Source organism: Macrobrachium nipponense, chromosome 2 (assembly GCF_015104395.2).
Source record: "Macrobrachium nipponense isolate FS-2020 chromosome 2, ASM1510439v2, whole genome shotgun sequence".
Lineage (NCBI taxonomy): Eukaryota > Metazoa > Arthropoda > Malacostraca > Decapoda > Palaemonidae > Macrobrachium > Macrobrachium nipponense.
Window position 1 is genome coordinate 126,806,392 of NC_087201.1, and position 23,327 is coordinate 126,829,718.

The following is a 23,327-nucleotide window of genomic DNA, read 5'->3' on the forward strand; positions in this document are numbered from 1 at the left end:
GAGTACATATAAATAATAACTGCAGATAGGGTTTGTGTACATACATGAATAATACATTGGCGGATAGGCCAAAGAAAGCTCTATAGAATGGTTAAAGGAATGACGTGGCTTGACAATGACATACAATATAGATAGGGAAAAAGCGTTGTCCTTACAAATACTCCCCCCCCCCTCTCAAATATCTTGGAGGCAGGAGGCGACCCCATGTCCTTGTGACACTTGTTGTGGGGCATCATTGAATGTTGAGCCTTTTGTCATTGCTGGCTGGCAGGATGCCTCCTGTGGCTGTTGCCTGGGGGGCTCTACTGTCGACTGTGGGCGACCCAGACTGTGGAGGGAGCTGCATTGTGTTGCAGTAGTGGCATTGGATGGGCCGAGGGGACCCCCAGGTGCGGCGGCGGCATAGGTGAAGCAAGACCACAGGTGTGGCAGCGGCGTTGGCAGGTCGAGAAGGTATCTGGCGTCCCCCAGTTGAGGGAAAGGAGGCCACAACAATGATATGGATGTGTCTGACCTGTTGCTTGATTCTGTTTTAGCTGACCAGCACCCAGCACCTGTCCTCGTGATTTGTCTCACGCACCAAAACGCTTGAGGGCGCCGTATTTAGTCCACTAATTGTGTTGGGTATAATCAACAAGAGTTGATAAACACCAAAACATGCAGAGGTGCTTTTTTTAGCTCATTATTGGAGTTGGGTTCGTCTGATTCAAGACTAGTCACTGTGTGGGTCAATTAATGACTGAGCGCAAACCACTCCTGGGGTCACCAGTTGTGAGGACAAAGGAGAGAGACAGTTAGCTGGGTACTGATGCTTTATTACAGACGAACTGGGAGTTGACATAGACAAGTGCGGACAGGTAAGTAGTTCCGATTCGCACTGAGAGCAAAAATGTCTCTGAGCCAGTAGATTTGTGTTTTCTCCTGAGTACAGATACATAAATAACTGCAGATACAGTTTGTGTACATACATGAATTATACAGTGGCAGATAGGCTGAAGAATGCTCTATAGAATGCTTTAAGGAATGACGCGACTTGGTGATGACATACAATATAAATAGGGAAAAAGCATTGTCTTTACACTACAAGACAACAAACCTATTACATATGCTTCTTAGAGCCTCACAGATACAGAGAAGAGGTATGCTAACATTGAGCGAGAGCTATTAGCATACGTGTTTGCAGAATGCTTTCATATGTATATGGAAAGCATTTTGTTATTCAGCCTGACTTTGTCCTTTAGAGATGACATCCAAGAAAAATCCTAAGATTCTTCAAGAGGAATACCTCAAGAGTATTCATAAAGGACACCAAGGTGTTGGGCGATGTCAGCAGTGCACCAAGTACAGTGTGTTATAGCCAAGTATAAATAAAGATATTGAAACGCTTGTCGCAAATTGTGTGTTGTGTCAGAAATATCAAACATTGTAGCAAAGGGAATCCCTTGATCCTATTATACCTTATGTTCCAAATGTCCTTGGCATAAATTGGAACTGATGTTTTTTCCTTAGACGGGGAATTGTGTTTGATTATTGCTGAATACTATTCAAAGTTTCCTTTGATTGAGGCTCTAGAAAATAACTCTTCCAGTGACTAGGTTGCAAAATTTACCAATATTTGACATTCCAAATATGATTTTTAATTATGGGACTTAACCAGTAGTTATATAGCTCAGAGTTTCACATGCAGCTATATAATTACTGGGTAAGCATAATTAAAACTTTATTTTATTATAAAAATGTCATATTACTGATAATGGTCCACAATTTTAAGGAGCACCTCATCATCCACTATCCCATGGATTCATCAGAAGACCTATTCGCACAGTCAAGTCTCTGCTAAGGAAATCTCCAAAGGATACTGATATGGCCTTGTTGAGCTTTCAGACAACCCCTCCGGGTCCACACAGCCTGTCACCTGCAGAATTATTTTTTGGAAGTAAAATCCGAGGCAACCTCCTCATATAACCAGTGGATTGTGGATTCCTTGATAAAAGTCGTCATAAAACAATGAATGATTGAATGATAAGGAGGATAAAACCCAGTGTCAATATAATTCTCATAACAAAGATTTGTGGTAAAAATTACACCTGAGCCAACCAGTGGTCTACAAAGATGTTGGATGTAAATTCTGGTTACCAGGAACAATCATAGGCATTGAACCTGAACCTCGTTCATATACCTTCCAGTGTTCAACAACTAGAAGGAATCTTAGAAGGAGTAGAATACTGATTCATCCCAAACTTGTTACCTTTGAAGATGATATGAATGAGACTTCAAATGATGTACCAATGCAGACAGACTCTTGTATATGATCCCAAATACAGTAAATGATACTTAGCAATGGCAAAGTTGTCGTGAAGTAACAGCATATAATGAGAAACCCAGTGACATTAATACAAAAATATGTACCCCACATGTGATGGTGATACACCTGTCAAAAGTAGTATTACATCGTCAGTCTGGTAGACCAGTTAAGCCTACCAGACGTTTAATTTAAGAAGTGTAATGATGTTAGTTGTAGTACTATTACAGGGAAGAATAATCCCTTGTAGGCTATTGCAAGCAGAGGTTTTAGTAGTCCACCTGGTCCACTTGTGTGATACCTAGTTTTATTTATATACATTTGCAATTTATCATGTATTTATATTTGTTCCAATGTTACCTTTTAGTGATGCAACTTTTATGTTTTGATAACTGTTGATATCGGACCCAATGTAATAATTGAGTTTAATTACTTATGCAGCAATTATTATTTTGATAATTAAAGTATCTCACTATATTACATGCCAAAAGAAATTATCAAATGTACATAACAACAATATCTATATAATTTCTATTTTGTTATTTCATGTACAGTATTGATACATACAGTATCATTCCTTTAATTTTTTTTAAATACATTTAAGCTATTCTTGTTACTGATTAATGATGAACATTGATTTTATTTTAGTGACCTTGTTTCAGGAAAGCACATTTCCTTTAGGTTTCAGGAAAACACATTTCCTTTTTGTTTCAGGAAAGTTTCATGATGTACTTGAACTTTTACAAACAAGGGGAGGTTCCGTTTAATGAGAAACACTGAGAAACCATGCCAGTTCTCCAAGAGTTTCAAGAACCTATCAAGGTAATGCAAAACCAAGGTTTCAGACGACTCTGGTCCCTCGACAGTCTCAGATACTTAGGGGATATAGAGTATGTAAAGTATCTGGGTGAGGGATGCTTCCAAAACAACGAAAATATTACACTAATACGGCGCCCGCCGTCTCTGTTTTACCACCTTCAAGTAACGTGCTGTTTTTGGTTATGACACAAAGAGACGTTGCACAAGAAAACTGGCACCAAATTTCTTGGCAGTTGGATTATCATTCTCTACCGCTAATGAAAAACCCCATCGTCTCTGTTGGTTAGACATAATATGCATAGAGGGTGAATAACTGGAGGAATTATCTGTGCTATACGTCAGCATCCGCCAAACCTTGTGGCGATCTTCAAACACCTTGGAACAGAGGATATTGAATTGGCGCTTAGTGTGCCCTGCTATTGTTTTTCCTCATTCATTATTTTTATAATGGTACGTTGTGCACTTTATAATTGCTGATATAGGTACAAGTATTCTTTTTAGCGAAAATTAAATAACATTCCACAGGTAAGCAAAGCATAGTGAATTATGTAGCCATAATTATGTGCAGTTCGGTGAAATGTCTTGTTAATAGTAGATACACTTTTGTATGTTTACTTGTCTTATATTTTCAGCATATTACTATGTCACGTAAGGGCAGTGGTGATTTCTGTTTTCAAATCAGAACATTATTACTCTTGTGTGTACCACATGATTAAAGAATGAAAGTTCTTGCTCGTAGTAAAAATGCTCAGTAGTAAGTAGGCCTGGCCTATGAGCTTTAGACATGTAAAGGCAGCATTAGAGCTTTTTAACAAAATTCTTGTTATCAAACGTGGTTTCTCAAAGAAATTCCGAAACGTCACACTTGGTGAGATCATTTGAGGCCGACCTATACAAGCCATAGAAAAGAATTTTGATACAAAGTAAAAACAGGCGTAGTTTTTAAAATGCGTAACAAGTCTTGGTTTAATTCGTTTTCTTTCAATGACATGCCCCACAGAATTTTGTTATCTTTGGCTACACTTGGGCCTACGCCCTCAGACCACTCGTTTCGTAAGATGCTATATATTTAAACCTTGTTCTAAGTATTACGTAATTTCGAGTATACCTTATTCTAAGTGTAACTTGATTTCGAAATTAGAAAATAATTTACGGTTAACGTTTTTGAATCATCTTAAAAAGGAAAATTTTTCCAATTAGAATGGTAACAACAAGGAAAAGAAAGCGCCTCAGTGGCGTGGTTGGTTTGGTGTTTGCTTCTCACCTTGGTGGTCGCGGGTTCGATTCTCGGCTATTCCATTGAGGAGTGAGAGATGTGTATTTCTGGTGATAGAAGTTCACTCTCGACGTGGTTCGGAAGCCACGTAAAGCTATTGGTCCCGTTGCTGAATAACCACTGGTTCCATGCAACATAAAAACACCATACAAACAAACAACAACAAGGAAAAGAATCTTGGCCAATCATACGCTAAGTTCATGCCAATTGATTCTGCAGATATTTTGTAAGAAAGTTTATTCCAAACAAGTCGAAATTAACTTGTTGTTTTTGTGTGGTGGTTCGTATTTACATTTCTCTCTCGTTTCAGAGACAGAATAGAAACAAATGACCACTAGCCTTTTCTGAAATTAATTTGTTTACAAACTCTGAGCATGAGACAAAAATCATATTTTGTTAAACGCTTTTTTCAAAACTTTAGCCAAGTAATTCTCCCGGAAATACGATTTAAAACGCCTGACTGTAGTAGGCCAGGAAACGTTTGTTTATGTTAACAAATCTTGTTTTGTTTTAAACTTATAAGTGATGCATGAGGGTAATATATATATATATATATATATATATATATATATATATATATATATATATATATATATATATATGTGTATATATATATATATATATATATATATATATATATATATATATATATATATACACACACACACACATATATATATATATATATATATATATATATATATATATATATATATATATAATATATATATAATTGACTGTATTTGACTTTCTAGTTTTTTATGTACATACAGATTAAGAATGCAAAATGCTTTATTTCAATTATATTACTCCTCAGAACAATAATTTTTCGAAATACATTGTACGGTAATGATTAATTTACATGCAGTAAAATTACATATTCTTATAATAATTAAACGAGAGTGGAAAAAAAGCTGTGTGCTGCGTTGGTGTTTCGTCATTACAGTACAGTACTGAGTGGTACCCGGGTGTTTCCATATAAATGCTTGAGATCACACGCTTGGTAAGACAGATCGCCTTTCCGTGTTTCTGACTCACTTCAGTGAAAATCAGTAGTTCCACTGCCTCCCTTCAACTCTCGTTCACACTTTACCGTACTCTCGTGTCAACTTAAGGCAAGAGCCCGTGCTGGTATACGGCTGGCTTATTCAAACTAACCTTGAAGTATTATACATTTAAAATGGAAACCCGCAATGAACGCAGCTGGAGTGGGAAATCTGTAACCACCGTAAACAAAAAAAAAATAAGTAAAATAAAAACTTAGTTCTAACCCTGGCACCAGAAATCGCATCACTGGCACAGCTTCCTAATGCCACCCAACAAGCCAGTAGCAACACCAGGGCCTCCAGCAGCTAAAGCAGGAACACACCAGCACCCACCTGACCTTGTCACAACACTGACACTACCGACACAGGTTCAGACCTGCCTTATTTAAATAACATGATATGCAGGCAATCTTGTTTAGAAGTTAATTATAGGTTGTCCAATCAATAATGCATTACAATAGTAGAAATAAAATTTCTATTCTCGACTAGAGAGAGACTACAATAAAAAAAGAAACTTGAAATATCAAGAAGTCAAATTAATTGTCTTTACCTAAAATGCTCTTGAAATATATGTTTGCTCTGGGCAACAAATGAACATAATTTTAAAGGAAATTATGGTCGAGAAAAAGGATTGGGAAGAGTTATAAAGTTACATGAAACATGAAGGTTTAAAGCACGTTAGGTAAATTAATCATGAGGCCGAAATAGACCGGATAAACATGTGTGCAACGTAACTTTGTTAGTAGCTTTGCCTGGGTGATGTCGCATAAATTGCTCGTTAATTTATCAGATCTCCTTAGTACACTGTCGCCATTTTATTACATTATTCAAAGAACATTATCATATATTAAAATATGGGGCGTTGATGGCATGTGAGATATGTAAAAGCTCGTAGTTTGAATCAAAGATTGAGTACTGTAACAACAAGAGGAACTCTGGGATCGCTTTCAAAGAAGCTGTATCTTGAGTTGCACCATGAGACATATCCATTTGTGTATCTGGGCACGTGTGTGTGTGCCAGTTTTCCTACCTGGCACTTCAAAGACTGCGGGTATTAAACATATACTCTGTTTTCGTCACAGAAATCAGTTGCTCAGTTTTGTGTTAGTCGTCGCTCGGTAATTTAATTCATAAGTATATCCAATTTATTTCTTTAGCATCTTAGGCTTTGTAGTGTGTATACAATTATTCACTTATATATATAAATATTATATATATATATATATATATATATATATATATATATATATATATATATATATATATATATATATATATATATATATATATAATGATCACATCACTGTGATAGCTTTTACATTCACAAACATTAAGCTACAAGTGTCGTTTAGCTTCTAATTTGTAATACCTTTAAATAATACCGAAAGGGAATTATAACTGATACGTGGTTCGTCGCCTGGCGGATTCGGTCCACGAGCGACGTCAGTGACGAGTTCTCTAACAACTGGCTGTCAAAAAAGTATATTTATGCGTCTAATGACTTCTGATTTATATTGTAAACATCTTATATACACTGTTAATTATTGATACTATAAATACAGAGATCGGATCTGTAGCACGAGTGCACATGTATAATTACATAAACATATATATATACATATATTATAATAATGTGTAGCTAATTTTACACATTTTTACACATTCAAAAAATAAAGGCCATTAGTACCTATTGCATTTAACCTAGGGTATGTATTGAAATGTTTTTGCATGTATTCCCAAGGTAATGTGAATTAGATATTGATTTGTTATTTCAATCCACTCACGCATGTATGTATACGTGTGTAATATATATATATATATATATATATAATATATATTATATATATATTATATATATATTATATATATATATACACATATAGATTATATATATATAATATTATATTAAATTATATATATATAATATATATATATATATATTATATATATATATATATATATATATATATATATATCTATATCTATATCTTATATCTATATATATATATATATATCTATTATATATATTTATTCACTTTTATATATGTATATAGTATATATATATATATATATATATATATATATATATATATATATATACATATATATATATATATATATATATAATATATATATATATTATATATATATATATCTATCTATATATATATATATATATATATATATATATATATATATATATATATATATATATATATATAATATATATATATATATATATATATGTTCCTCAACATTCAAAAATAAACCGTTGATTCTGGAATGAACCTCCTATGCAAAAACTTTCCACAACATTTATTCAGTCTCGTACATAGGAGATTCACGTAAGCCCCCTACACAAACTGCGCCAGTAGCTTTTATATTGCATGTATCTTTTTCATCTGCTATGTTGAGTTCCCCCACTTGTTTCACGACATCTGTCTATCCATTTCTAGGTTTTGATCTTCGTCCTTCTAGCTATATAACCTTTCCATCAACCTATCTTCACCCACCTCTTTCAGCTGTGTCAACCTTTACCACTCCTACATTTCTCTACATCTACCGTCTTTCATTAATCTTTCATTAATCTTGTTCAACATCCATGCTTCATTGCTTTAGATGAGTGTCAACATTTCCTTCACACATCATCTACTACTTTTGATGTACCGAAGAAAATATTTTATGCTACTGTTCCGTATTTTTCAGATTCAAAATTTATCTTAAACCTCACTCGTATAATTGAACAGGAAATTCCCTGTCTTAAAGTCAGGCTTGTGTCGAGTAATCCTTGCACTATTCGATCGTTTTTTAACTGTAAAGATCGCCTTCAGCCATTCATGAGATCCAACGTTATTTATAAATTCACATGCCCTGGATGTCCGGGCTCTTTTGTTGGATCGACTCGGAGGTTGCTGAGGGTCAGATATTGTAGCCATTTGGGCTTTAGCTTCCGTACAGGTCAAAGGATAAAACAACCAGAATTTTCCAATATCAGAAACCACTCAATATTATGCAAGACTGAAATTCAAAAAGAACATTTTACAATAATTGATTATGTTAAACGTCCTGACCAACTAACAACGCTGGAGTCGTTATATATTAAAAGACTGGTGCCCTCATTAAACGGTAATTTGTCCTCGTCACCTCTGTACCTGGCATAGTTGTCGTCGCTTCTCTCTGCCAACTGTAACTCATTCCATCTTCACCTCTGATCATGGACGGTTGGTGTTTTTAGTAGTCTCTCTTTTTATTTACTGCTCTTTTTAATCTTTTTAGACTTTATTTTTAAAAATTGTGAATTCCTTTTAACTTTATATGATTGTTTATAACATGTCTTTGTATTTTATTCACAGACTGATGATGCACACAGTTGTGCGAAACGTATTATATGTAATAAACTTGGCCTTTTAAATCTGGAGTCATGAACTCCTTCTGGACACTTTATAATTGAATGCTGAAGCACCCTATATATATATATATATATATATATATATATATATATATATATATATATATATATATATATATATATACTACTTAACAACCCCCCCCCCCTTTTAACAAAACTACACAAATTAACAATTCTTACCTGTGGCAGCAGGCGCCCTCTATCTGCAAGCATGTCACTAGGCTATTAAGCTCACATACATACAAAAATATACTATTTATTACCCAAAGCAGATGAACATAAAATGGAACAGAATGATTAATAAGTCGTAGTGATAAAACCCAAGTCTGCCCCACAAAGAAAACTATTAAGTTATCATTCCACCCTCCTGGCTAAGTATTCACTCCCAAACTCAAAATGTCAATTGTTACATTGTATTAGTCAAGTTAGAGAATCCCGTCTCTAATATCATGGAATAGAGCCCATCTGTAATAAAGATATATAACACAATATTAAGTAAAGAGATACACTTCACACTTCTCTCTTTTCAAAAGCAATATTAAGTAAAGAGATACACTTCACACTTCTCTCTTTTCAAAGGCAACTGTTTCTAAGTCATTTAAAATATGTGCCATACCTTTGAGATAGGGGTTTTCTCCCGACATTTGGCGTTCGCTCAACCGTCTTTCTTCCTGTCACAAAGGAATGTGTCTTTCCCTAAAGTGCCTCGATTGGTCAGACCTGTGACATCCGTACAAACAAATGTACATTCCCACCACGCCTCAAAACCGCCCCTGGCAACAGTACGGATAGCCACCAGCTTAAAAATGCATACACATCAGATTCCTTCATTCAAGAAGGCTACCTCTACAGCTCACTCTGTCTCCAAGCAAGAGCAGCTGACACGACATGTAATTCACTAACACATCAATTCATACCTGTAAGATGTATATATATATATATATATATAATTGTGTGTGTATGTAGATACTATGCATATATACACATTTGCATGTGTATAATATAATATAATATTATATATATATTTATACATATATTATATATAATAATATGAATAAAATTATCACATCACCGTGATTCATATAAATCATTCGAGCTACAAATGTCCTTTAATATCTAATTCGAATGAGATATTAAAGGACATTTGTAGCTCGAATGATGTATATATGTATATATATATATATATATATATATATATATATATATATATATATATATATATATAATATATACACACTCACATACAGTATCTGAATCCATTATTACGTTATGAGCCACTTCCAGTTCGTGTTAGAACAGGCATCCGCTCCTTAAACAGTCAAGAATAAGTAAAAAGTAAGTTTTAATGCAGAACGTTTTTTGCCTAACGCCAGCAACTGCTCGCACTGTTCATGTAGACTCATTATGAAGCATTTCTCTCACTGCAAATAATAATATAAACCATGCGGCGGTCCAGCCAATGTTCATATCATATTTTTTGATGGCCGCTGAGACTAATGTTCAACGGCCAGTAGCGTTCCAACTAATCAGCTCTTTTGTTATTGTGGCGTGAGAGCCAATCAGCGCTTGGGATATTCAATAGTCATTAAGCACACGCGATTGCTCTCTTAACAAGCAGCTTTACCGCTATTATCGTCGGCATTATTAATCGTCGACTGGTCATGTTAGGGGTATACAGAGTTTTGACAAGGTATAGTCTACGGAAGTGTTTGATATAACCTAGCCGTCCTTGAATGTGTGGAAAAAAACGACATGAGGAAAATGGTACTGGAGTTTCAGTGGTAAAAATAAGCCAATTCTGCATAATGTTTTTTGTCCGCATGGTGATTGTGGTGATTTTCGGCCTCTTCTGATAGTAAATCCTGGTGACAGTAGTGTTATTACAAGGTAGTGTCATAATAGGTAAGATTGAATAGGAAATCAGTGATATTAAAGAAAAGAAAGAAAGGGAAAAAGTAAAGGGAAGGTCAGCAGTGTGAGAGAAGTAGATGTCATTATAATTACGACTATAATTACTGGCAACATGTGATAAGTAGGCTCATCCATATAAGAGTGATATTGATATAGAATGTAATGATCCATCCCCTCAATGCATTCCTCTATTCTTGCAGTAACTGCTGTGGGGACCGAAGCAGCTATGGAAGAGTTGTCTGAGGGAGGAACAATAATAAAGGACCTGAGGGTCAGGAACTCGAAACCAAGAAAATAACAGGTTGTCCATAAACACACAAAACGTGTGCCAGTTAATTCCAGGAATCTCGCACGTTAAGACAGTCGGCAGTGTTTGGAGTCTTACCTTAGCATCAGGCACTGTACGAAAAGTACCTTGATTGGATAAATGTCATCCAGCTTGACATCACCAATTTGAATTTAAAATATAAGACTTTCAGTCAGCAGTGAAGCTGCTCACTTAAGCTCTTGTTGATGGGAGACGGGCTGAAACAGATATCCCTCACCTTGAGCAAAAGCAAAAGGCACAGGGAGGAAAAAGTATCTATTGCTTTTGGCACGAAGACTCCCAAATTCTGTGATGACGACGACAAGGTCTGTATCGTCATGGAATTACAGTATGCATCCCACGCGCTCGTCTTCCTGTCAGCCTACTACAAACGCAAATTGTTGCTTAGTCTTTTCAACATTGCCACCCTCCCTCCAACTTCTAGTTGATGGCGCCTCTGCCTGGGTATGGATTAATCCAACTGACAACTGTACTAGAATAATAAACAAGACAAGAAATTCTCAAATTTGGGTGAGTACAATTTTTTTTTTCATTACCATCTTTTATTTTTATTTCTCAACTAATAATGATTGTTTATATGCTTTAGTCACTAATATTTTTTTCTTTAACTATTATTCATAAGTTTGATAGGATTTTTATTACAAACTTCATGTTTATTGATGTTTTATAGCTTTGCGTAACTTAATTTTTTTTTTTGCATTAATCATCATTATTTTGGTAATCGTAATTTACAGTTTTGTTAGATTCATTTTGAGCATACTCCACTTTTATTATTAATTATCAAATGTGTGGGACAATATTATTTTTTTTTATTTTGCGTCATCCACTAATACTGTCGTTATTAACTGTCATCCACACGATTGTTAATATTATTGCTGACATTTTTAATATTTATTAACTTTGTGTGATAATATTAATTGTTGGAAAATGTTTTGTATTACCTACCATTAACCACATCATTAATCATTATTCATAGATTTTTAAAGATTATCATTAATATAACGTACCCCGTGTCTGTTAATGTTTGTAATATTCATTTTTGGAAATGTTGTTACATTAACCACTCTTTCTTTCGTCAGTAATTATTATTCACATTTGTAATGTTTATTAACTTTGTGTAATAATATTAATTATTAGTAATTGCTTTGCGTTGCCAATCATTATCTTCATCATTAATCAATATTCACAGGCTTGTTAGGATCAATATTTTACATACTCCATGTTTGATAATCTCTATTAACTGTTCGCAATAATCCTCATTTTTGGCAATGTTATTTCATTTACCACCATTATTTCTCTCATTATTCATCACCTTTACCTTCATCATCAATCATTATTCACTGGTTTATTACAATTATTGTTAACTTATACAGTGGCATGTTTATCAGTGTTTATTGTTGTATATTAACGTTGTGACAAATTTTTTGGAAATTTTTGAAAGTTTATAACAAGAAAAAAATTCAGGCCAGGGCTTTAGGGGATTTTTTTTTTCTTTTAGCGTTTTTATACAATATTGTAAAGCGCCTTAAGTTAGCAATACAAACAATGTCTTGAGGATTTTTTCACTATATATACATAATGAACACATTTTACTGCATACTCGTAAATACCTCAAAACCGTATAAACTGAAAATTTCAACAACAGTCTCGTTGCTATAATTCGCATCGAAGTAGCTTCAATAAAAAAAAAAAAAAAAAAATATGTAAAGGTGGGTACACACGTGCGAACCGAACCTTGTATTGTAACCGATTCTTGTAACAAAAACGAAAGTGTGGCCGGTTCCTCGAACCCGAACCCCGAACCCGCGAGGTTCGAGGCTCCGTTCGCCCTCCGTCCCGACAATTGTCGGTTTTTGGGCCCCGAACATTATGCCATGTGTGGACGGGACCTGTATTACACGCGTAACAACAGAGGTTGCTGAACTTGTTAACACCGAACTATGAACAAGGCCGTCCATAGTAGAGTCCCTTGTTTTGGTCACTCAGTACGTTATATGTCTACCATGGCTGATTGAAGTGACGAAGAGGTCCTTCAATTTATTAGTTATTACGAAGAACAGACTTTACTGTGGCCAGAAACTTCTTGGAATCTCATGTCAGCGAGTAATTCCCGACCACTGTATTCTACCCTTCTAGTATATAACCTTGATTGCCACCATCTTTTATTTCGCTTCATCTTCGTTAAATAATGCATATAAATATACGCGGCAGCTGCTACTTGCATGGTGGCCATCGTCGGTAAACAACCCGGACAGAGACAGACTGATGATCGCAGTGGATTGAAATGAAGTTACGTGCTTAACGTGGTTACGGTTCGTCCTCAACATTTTGACACCTTGTAACCGTATATGCGTAACTCAGTTACACATACAAGGTTCGGCTCTCACGTGTGTACCCACCTTAAGATCATAGCTTCCGATACCAGTAGGGCGCGTAAAGGTGATAACTCGCGAAGCTTCAAGTTGAACCATCTAAGGGTTAGGATCATTAAAATGTAAATTTATGATATTTTAGAAATAAATCTTTTGCGGGATGAAATTTAAAGACGAAAGTTTTTTTTTCTGCCGAAAGAATTTTCCTTTTATCTTCAGGACATTTGGAGATATTAGCATTTGAATAGCGTTAGGGCCGGGCTGTGCAGGGCCTCCAGGAATGCAATAATTAAAACATCATTGAGTTATGAATTTATGATGTTTTAAAAATATAGCTTATATAAGATGAAATTTAAAGATGTAGGATTTTATCTTCGAAAAAGTTTTCTTTATCTTCAATGCCGAAAGAATTTACCTTTTATCTTCAGGACATTTGGAGATATTAGCATTTGATGACGGTTAGGGCCGGGACGAGCTGGCCCGCCAGAAATGAGGCCGTTTCCAGTAAGTCTTCGCTTCGCTCGTGATGATATCGGGATTGCAAGTTGGTGATTTTCAATCACGATTTATTAAGCTTTTAAAAAGATGTGTATTGTATGTTTCTCAAGTCAAGTCTTTCAAGTAAATTCATTAGCCCATGCGAATGAGCAGTGAACCAGGATGTATTGTTGCAATATATACACTCAGTCACAAGATATCCAAGGTGTCAGAACCTAAACACCTAAATAATACCTACTTCAGTTTTACCCAGTTTTACCTAACATACAGCGTACTACTTCCCGACTGCACTAACTGGTGACAGACGTACGTGCTTAACCGATACATTTACTATTACGATAACAAGGCAAAAGGTTATTCCCCGACAGAGGAGAGGGCATTTTTCACTTTAGAAATAATTCCTGATGGCTGAGCGAGGTGGTCTTTGGAGGTAAAGACCATTATTTCTGTACCGAATTTACGTGAAGCAGGTGCGGGTTTAATATGATTGTCCTGCTGCAATTGATTGCGGATGGTGTATTACTTTTTTTTATATATTTATGAAAGACCACTAACATAGATTATTGCGTTTCACGATCCAGAGGAGTTCATAAAAATACGCAGTATTGCGTCGTGTATTTGAATTTATGTTTGTATCTTCATCCTCATGCACCTGGGTAACTTCTGATTTAATTATGATTTCAGTTCCACGAGTGATTCAGACGCTGTCATTAATTTTCATTACGGAATTTGCATTACAATATTTTTACCAGCAGAATATCTCGTTCCTTTAATTTCCGTCTTCACTGTCATTAGCGTGTCATTCATGAAATGAAACTACCAACTACGTTTGGTCGCGCTTCTTTGTTCTCGAGGAATTACAAAACCTGTTATTTATAGCTATCATACCCTTGACAGTCTCAGTTATTCTCATCACACCATCTTTTAATAAATACCGAGATAGTTCTGAATATTAAGGATTGAACTGAACGCACGCAGAGGCTTCAGCGGACATTTTAATAACATCGTATTTGAAAAATATCCAGTTAGCTCACCAAACACCTTGCCATTCATTTCTATCTAACGTGGACTCCCTTGATATCGACCTCCCGTTCCAGTACTTGTCATATTGCAGCCATCCTGCATTTTCTAGATAGTCGTCTATCCTTACCTCCCAACATAACTGCAGTTTAAATTCTTTTCAGCATACCATCTTCTACCCTCCCATCGTGACTAAGCCAGTACATAATATTTGATTTCATCTTTTACCATATGCTAACATTATTACGATCTCTACATAGCTCGAGTCTCAGGCCTCTCCTATCCGTCTTACTCCATATTATAACCTTTGTAAAACACCCATCACATCAGATCCAACCTTTTTGCTTTCATTAACATAAAAAATCCACTCTTCACCTCCATGAAAGAAAGTTACCTCTGCTGTCCTTCATATATTCATCTCGGTTTCCATAAACATTTCAATTTTTTTTTTCTTTACATATACAGAGTCACTTTCTTCCTTAGTTCTTTTGTGACTCATTTCTTTGTTCATCCTGCCGTCAATCCTTAATATTTACACTTAATTACCCATACAATCAACCATGTCCATCCTTTCGCCAACTATATCAACATGCATGGTTCCATCTTCCTCGTTTCTAGTATATGTACTATTTTCATAATTCAGGTCTCATTCCCATTCATGTACAACATTCAACATCTGTTTCAAACACTTTCCAATATTTGTATTACTTACTGCAAGTTACTTAACTATTCTCAATCAAAACTCTATTATTTATAAACTTTTATCACAATCATCTCTAAATTCTCATTACTTCCAAAACGTTCTTTCTTACTTTGTCCTTGACGACCTTCTTGACCCCATTGCAAGATTTTTCTTGAAGAAATCTCCATATTTTCTCACTGACGCTTTTCATCATCCCACCAAGCAATGCTTTTATTTTCCCGTGCTACTCGCGTGTTTTACTGTATAATACATAACAAAATCCCATTGTTAATATTCTCCAGGAAAATAAGGTTCTCTCTCTCTCTCTCTCTCTCTCTCTCTCTCTCTCTCTCTCCTCTCTCTCTCAAAGAGAAGAAAATGTGTTTCATAGTCACTAATTCAGTTCTGCGGAATTATTGCTTGATACATTTAAATTTTGTAAGCATGAACACTGAAATACAGGGTTTTTTGTATATACGATTGGCTGTGAACTCTTAAAAAATTCTTTTCTCGTTAGCTTTTGAGGTAACTAAAGTTCAAATTTAGCCTTTACTCCGAATTTGCCTTTTAAAAGTTAATTACGTCGCCGAATAATCAATCGTGCACCAGACGCAAATCAGCAAGTAATAAAGGCATTAAAGAATCATGTTGCAGTCCCGTGTTAATCAAGCGTAGCCTGTCCACGCAATACCACTTGCAGTTCTCTCTCTCTCTCTCTCTCTCTCTCTCATTTCTAAATATGCGTCGAAGAAAGTTAAAGTCAAGTATATCTTAGTTTAACCAAACCACTGAGCTGATTAACAGCTCTCCTAGGGCTGGCCCGAAGGATTAGATATTTTTACGTGGCTAGGAACCAATTGGTTCCTTAGCAACGGGACCTACAGCTTATTGTGGGATTCAAACCACATTATATCGATAAATGAATTTCTATTCACCAGAAATAAATTCCTCTGATTCCTTGTAGCAGAGCGGGGAATCGAACTCGGACTACCAATCGGTAGGCGAGCACGTAAACCCACTTGTCCAACGAGGAACATGTCGAAGAAAGTAATAACCACTTTCAGCTTACCGTTGGTTACCTAAGAAGTCAGTTTCTTAGATTTATTTCTTTACCTTCTTTTATAAAGTTATCCATTTATTTCTAAATATTATCGCATGATCAAATAGGCTGACTCACCTCTGTGGTCGCGGGTTCGATTCTCGGCCATTCCATTGAGGAGTGAGAGATGTGTATTCCTGGTGATAGAAGTTCACTCTCGACGTGGTTCGGAAGTCACGTAAAGCATTTGGTCCCGTTGCTGATTAACCACTGGTTCCATGGAACGTAAAAACACCATACAAACAAACAAATAGGCTGACTATTTTTAAATAATTTGCCTGACCTTTGTAATCACATTTTCAAATTCTAATTATAAAAGTTTACGACGATCGAAAGCCATATCTTTCAGGAAATCTTGCGCTAAAATAAAAACATTAATTAAATATGAAAATCCTCTAATGATGAGCGGATCCTATCCAGTTGTTTTGTAATTTATAGGTCTAGAGAGGCATATCAGTGTTAAAAAAAAGGAAGGAAGTCTTCATTCCAGTGTCCCAATAGGATATATCCTATATTGCAACAAAGATAATGTGTATACGGGAAGCATTTAAGGGGAGCCAATTGTAAGGATAATTCATAAAAACCCTAAGTTTTCTGTTATTAATTTCGATACAGTGACATTTATCTATTTTTTTAATTACATCGTGTTCCCCTATATTTCCTCCGAAAAGGACGCTGAGGGTGAGAATGTTTTTCTGTATTTTTAACGTTTTTCAGCCGTTCAAAATTACTCTCTAATATCATCTACGACAATACAAATGTTTCCTTGTGACCTTTACTAGAAGTGCAAACGACACCAAAATGGTCTAGTAGGAATGTTTATGGATTATTTTCCGAAATATAATCTAATAAATGGAAATTGCCTACTTTCCCATATTCCCAACAAATTATTCTTCAATTTCGGTTTTAAACGTTAATCGCTCTGTTTTTGGAATTCAGAATTAGATTTAAATACTGTTCCCGCAACTGAAATGAAAACTTCCGTGCGAAATTAATTTAATGCTTCGGGTGGGATCAATAGCAACTGTTACTTGGTGCGCAGGAAATCTAGGTCACATGAATAAATTGTTACATGACATAGTGTCGTGTCTGACTGAATTCCGAATTGGTAATTATGAGATTTGGCATACCGACGGAATTTCCCAGAAATTATACAAGCAGATATCTAAGTACGTACATTTATCACCATCATTATAACCAGTAAGGAATTGCGAGCTGTCTGTCTTTTTGTCCGTCTATCTCACAGTACTTGCCACTTATCAATCGATAAAGTAGAGCCAATTATAAAGCAGAGACAATGATACCCAGTTACTTTTCCGTCCATGCAGCTAATTACAGCCCATTGTCCCCCTTCCTACACTGATTGTAACTAATGAGAAGGCGCAATTATGAGATATCATCACTCATTTCCTAATCGTTCCCCGACTTAACGAAGGGGCTATGCGGATAAAATCAGGTTTTTGCTGTTGTTACTCGTACAAGTGACTGCATATGAGGCTTTGTTCTTCATGTACATCACGGTACATACAATGCGTGACACTCTGTTATTAGGGGCATGGAAATACAGCCTTTGCTATCACATATCGGATTGAATCTGGCTTACTAAGTATGATTTTCGTCTATTGTATGAAGGTCTCATATATGTTATCTATTATATATATATATATATATATATATATATATATATATATATATATATATATATATATATATATAATTCATGTTCCTTTTACAGAAATTGACCAATTGTACATCAATTCATTTTTACTTTATGCACGTTTGTCTAGGAATAAACTTCCGAATTGCAACGCAACACTAGTATTTGAATACAGGGAGATGTAGATATTCTGATTTACAAACATACTCTTCAAAGTTGTGTCAGTTGTTAGAAAATAGGCGAATCCTGCTTCAGGGCAATATAAGCAATTTCCGGTTTGCTTCACTTTGCTGACATTTCTTATATCAATTCCTATCACATCATTTATTGTTATACATGTTATCCCAGTTTGGCAAAAAATTTTGCTGCAAGGTTACTTTAGGAAGTTGTACATGGAATGAAGAAGTTGAGACCTCCTTTACAGTTTGTTGTTATTTCTTCGAGACAATTTAGATAACATTGGAAAATGTAACAGGTTGGGAACAGTTACTTAAAGTATATAGATGGTTTCTGATGCTTTTAAAACGCTGTCTGAGACATCTCGCATAAGATTCAAACGGAAGGTGAGTAAATCAAAGTGAAATACCATGAGATCAAATTCAAATTTAATGTAGATAGTGAGATAACTTCTATATCTAACAAAATACAAAGGAAAGCTTAACTATTAATGTTGAAACTAATCAGGCATATTTCACAAGTCGAAGGCCGTGGCTATAGAATTTGGATTTTGAATGAAATGAGGATGAGACAGATATAAAATAGCGTTCATGATTACAAGAGTCTCTAAAGCTGTTATGAAATATCTCTCGCATTTTAGTTTATAATACATTCACTAAATAATAAACTGACCCACGTTCTCACTGTCTGGCTATGAGGCCTGCCTTATGAGGGTATTTACAGACAATTTAATCATCAGAACTAAGCTAACGTGTAAAATTGCATTTCAACAGAACATTTCCACGAAGTAATAATCGGAGTGATCGTATCGTCCCCAAAACTTTCATCTTTATTCTTCTAACAATGAATATTTTCAAGGAAAAGTTGACTTTCTTGTTGAAAGCTGACACTATCGACACTCAGGTTCTGGTGATTGGTCACCGTGTTGATTGATTTTATTGAAAACCTGTTCGTCTGTCCAGGGGTCTGTTCCGATATATTGCAGTTACCATCAATAACGTTCATATGTATCAAAAAACGGAAAGCACTGCAGGAGCAATAGTGGCATACACAATATTTTTGGTTTCACATTAAATGTAATAATAATATCGTTTACAAATGTTGCTGATTAGCTTAATGATACGAAAACTACGTATTCCATTCTGCAGTAATAGCAGAAAAAAAGAGCGCATATTAATTTCAATATAAAGTAACCTAATTTGATTAACGCATTAAGCTGTCCAGAAGTTTTATGAAAAAGGGGCAGAATAGAAAAGAACAGGCATCTTCATATTAGTAGGTGTTATTGATGATGATAATAATGAAGAAGAAGAAGAAGAAGAGGGGAAATGGGATATTTCAAGGCTGCTCAGGCAATACCAGCAACTCCACACTCTCATCTTTAGACTCTCCTTACAAGAGCGAGAATCAAAATGAAAAAATAATGAGAGGACTTTTCTGGAGATAAATGTACCCATGTTTTGTAGACAGAAATTTTCTAACATTTTGCGCATAATTCATATAAAAGATTGATTAAGCTGGTGATGGGATGATGCTCACAAGAACTTAATCAAAGATTAATTAAAGACATTTCCACTGCAATTTGATTTTCAGCTTCATTCAGTGTGCAATTTCGTTCCCTGCCATGCTAATATTTTTAAATGATCGAAGTGATTAGACGATAAAATGCAAAAACTAATAATGAAGTATTTATATTGTCCATGCAGTTATGAAATATAAATAATAATTTACAACCGAAGTACTGAAGGTTTTCAAGCAACTAGGAATCATGTTTTTGAAATAATTTACAAGTTCCATCAGTAAAAAGAAAAAGCGTAAATAAGAAGCAAGTTTTAAGAATTTTTTTTGATTAACGACTTTCTCTCTTCCGTAAGCGTAAGAGATGGGTAGCAGACCCTTCTCTCAGAATGTTATATAAGTGCAAAGAAATATGTGGGATAAAAAGATTGTATGAAACAAAATAATCATAAACATTACCACAATAATACTGAAGGCAGGTGGGTTCACAACACGCCCAATGTCAACCAAATGAAGTGCTAAGACGTTTCATAGCAAATTAACTTGTAAATTCTTCGTGAAGGCCATTATAAGTCAGTTCCCACTTCAAGTATGATGTTTTAATGGAGTAAGGACATGATGTTTTAATTGAGTAAAGGCCAAAGTATATTGCAGTCAGGCATCTTGACAAATATGCATGTTCAGAGACTTTCATTTAAATCAACTTAAAAAAAAAGGTCATGCGAAGTCTTTGTAAGACGAAATATGAACATCATTAGCTTAGCTTTCTGTTCATACCAAATCGCGAATTGTTCTTTGTCATCTGTGCTCTGATCATCGTTTCCTCTTCTGTCTAGTGTTTTCGAAAGCTTTTGATGAAAATGTAATTGAAAATCTCTTAGAGGGATCACATACTTCATAACCTAAATATGCTAATAAAAATAATTTTATACCTGAATATTGTGATTATTTAATCAGAGCTTTCATTTGATCTTTTGCGGTCCTGTATAGAAATATCTCTCGCAAATTTTGGTCGTTCCATCTTTTCTCTCTCTTTGAAAGGATTGAATCATAAGTTCATTTGATCACCGGTCTTTTACAACTTCTGTTGAACCTCCATAACGTAACTACCTCACTTCTTTATCCCTTGTTAATATTTCAGGCAGTGTTCTTTTGAGTTCGTTGAAAATCAGTAATACTCGGTGACTGTATCTTTTACTCTTCTTTCCACTTTCGTAATCTTTTCTTCCTTTCTCTACGATTCGTATAATTTCCCATTCTTGAAGATGCAGGTTTACAATTCTCCTTCCTTCCTACTCTCAGTTCCTTTCTATTCTTCAGGCCTGAGCTGCCCAACCCAGAACTATTCCGTTCTGAATGCATACGTATATATGCATACATTATATATATATATATATATATATATATATATATATATATATATATATATATATATATATATATATATATATATGTATATATATATATACACACATACACACACATATGTATATATATATATGTGTATACATAAAATAGCCACAATGCCCTTTAGATACTACACATAAACACAGGCAGACACACACATATATACGTATATATGTATAATATACATGCATGTATACACACCTACATACATACATATATACACACATACATATACTGGGTGAATTATTTCTGGATTATAATTCGTGTTTAGGGGCTCAATCGAAAGAAATTAGACTTGATCGCTAAATATCTCGTGGAATAAAAAAAAAAAAAAACTGAGCCAAACATGGTATATAATGTTTAAAAAATGAAATAGCAGTGTAAGGCAGGACAGCAGTGATATTCGTGCAAGAAAATCTCTAATAAAGGAAAAAGGAGTTACTCCTTAAGCAGGAAACAGATATGGTATTCTCGCGGACTGCAAGAAATAGTGCTGAATAGCATGACAGGAAGATAAATTCTTACTTGAGCTTGCTACATTAATGTAATTAGGTTCATCTGTACCAGTGTTCTGGTGTTACATTTGATTTTGGGTGAAATTTTGGAAGGTCAAGTTAATTCAGAGTTTCTTTATTTATTTATTCATTTGTTTTTGTGGATTCATTTATACTTAAATTAGAGACCCCAGAGTTTGTATTAGGAAGTGATTTGAATTGATCGTAATGACAGTTATAAAAACAGTTCAGAATAGAAGGAAAAATTAGTAGGTATCAAAATAGACATTTTAGACCGAATCCTCCATTAATAGTAAAACAAGACTTTAAGTGTAGTATATTTAAGATAAGATCGAGAGCAAGTGGTTAAACTTTAATATAAGTAGAAAAAAGTATTCATGAAGGTGTACATTATGTAAAATCTTTGTGACGGAATGCATGATGTGAGCTTTTTCTTTTGACACTTTTCCATGTACTACATATATTGAAAAGAGAGCCACCCAGGTTTTAGACAGACACGTTTCTTGATAGTTACGCCTTTTATAAACTAAGACCTAATAATGCCATTATGATGCAGTGCTATAGACTAAAGGAATCATTCTTATTATAACTTGAGAGCGATAATTCACCTAGGTAATTTGATTTGTGGTCTCCTGGAAATGAGTTCAGATGTATATTAATGTCAAAGGATGCCTTGAAAAATGACTCGCGATAACCTTTGCAGTGTTTTACAAATCTTCCTTTCAAACAAATTAATTAAAAAGTGCAGTCGAGAAAATACGGAAAAGTCACTTTACTGAACTTTGAGAATCCGCGTTTTAATTGCATTGATGCCCGGTGTTCCTGCGAAGATTTCGCTTCATTTCATAAAACTCAGAATTATTTCTTGTTGCCTTGAAGCGACCCAAGTTTCCTGTCTGTTCGCCTTGAACTGACTGCTGTTTGTTTGATTAAAAGTGTCCCTCAAAATACCGTTGGCTTTGGCGATGAGAAAATGACTCCATGTAGTTTTCTTGTGATCAGTTTTTCAATACAGTAACCTTTGCAACATATTTAGAATTAAATGTAGAATTGAGTAACATAGTGAAGAGAGCACTAACTCAGCAATTACTGTTTCAGTAATTACTTTTTTATGACTTAAAAATAATGGTCAGCTGCATTACTGCCTCATACGGAAAAGATTTTTCGTATGGATTATGAAGTCACAATAAAAATGCTTTTCACGTGAAAAGATGTTCCTACAAGTCGTCATTATGGGATTATATAAATTATGACTACCTAACGTCAGGCATCATGCTACGAACCAGCGACT

At 34.9% G+C, this 23,327-nt stretch overlaps 1 long non-coding RNA gene across 2 annotated transcripts in view; it reads left to right on the forward strand.

Moving 5' to 3' along the window:
- Positions 1-23,327, forward strand: part of LOC135221523 (uncharacterized) — a 173,239-nt gene that overhangs the window by 22,763 nt on the left and 127,149 nt on the right. The window contains exons 2-3 of one of the 2 annotated variants that reach the window (XR_010316000.1): positions 3,017-3,124; positions 10,964-11,601. This is a non-coding gene — a long non-coding RNA (uncharacterized LOC135221523). The remainder of the gene's footprint in view (positions 1-3,016; positions 3,125-10,963; positions 11,602-23,327) is intronic. The other variant, XR_010316001.1, reaches the window with a different exon arrangement.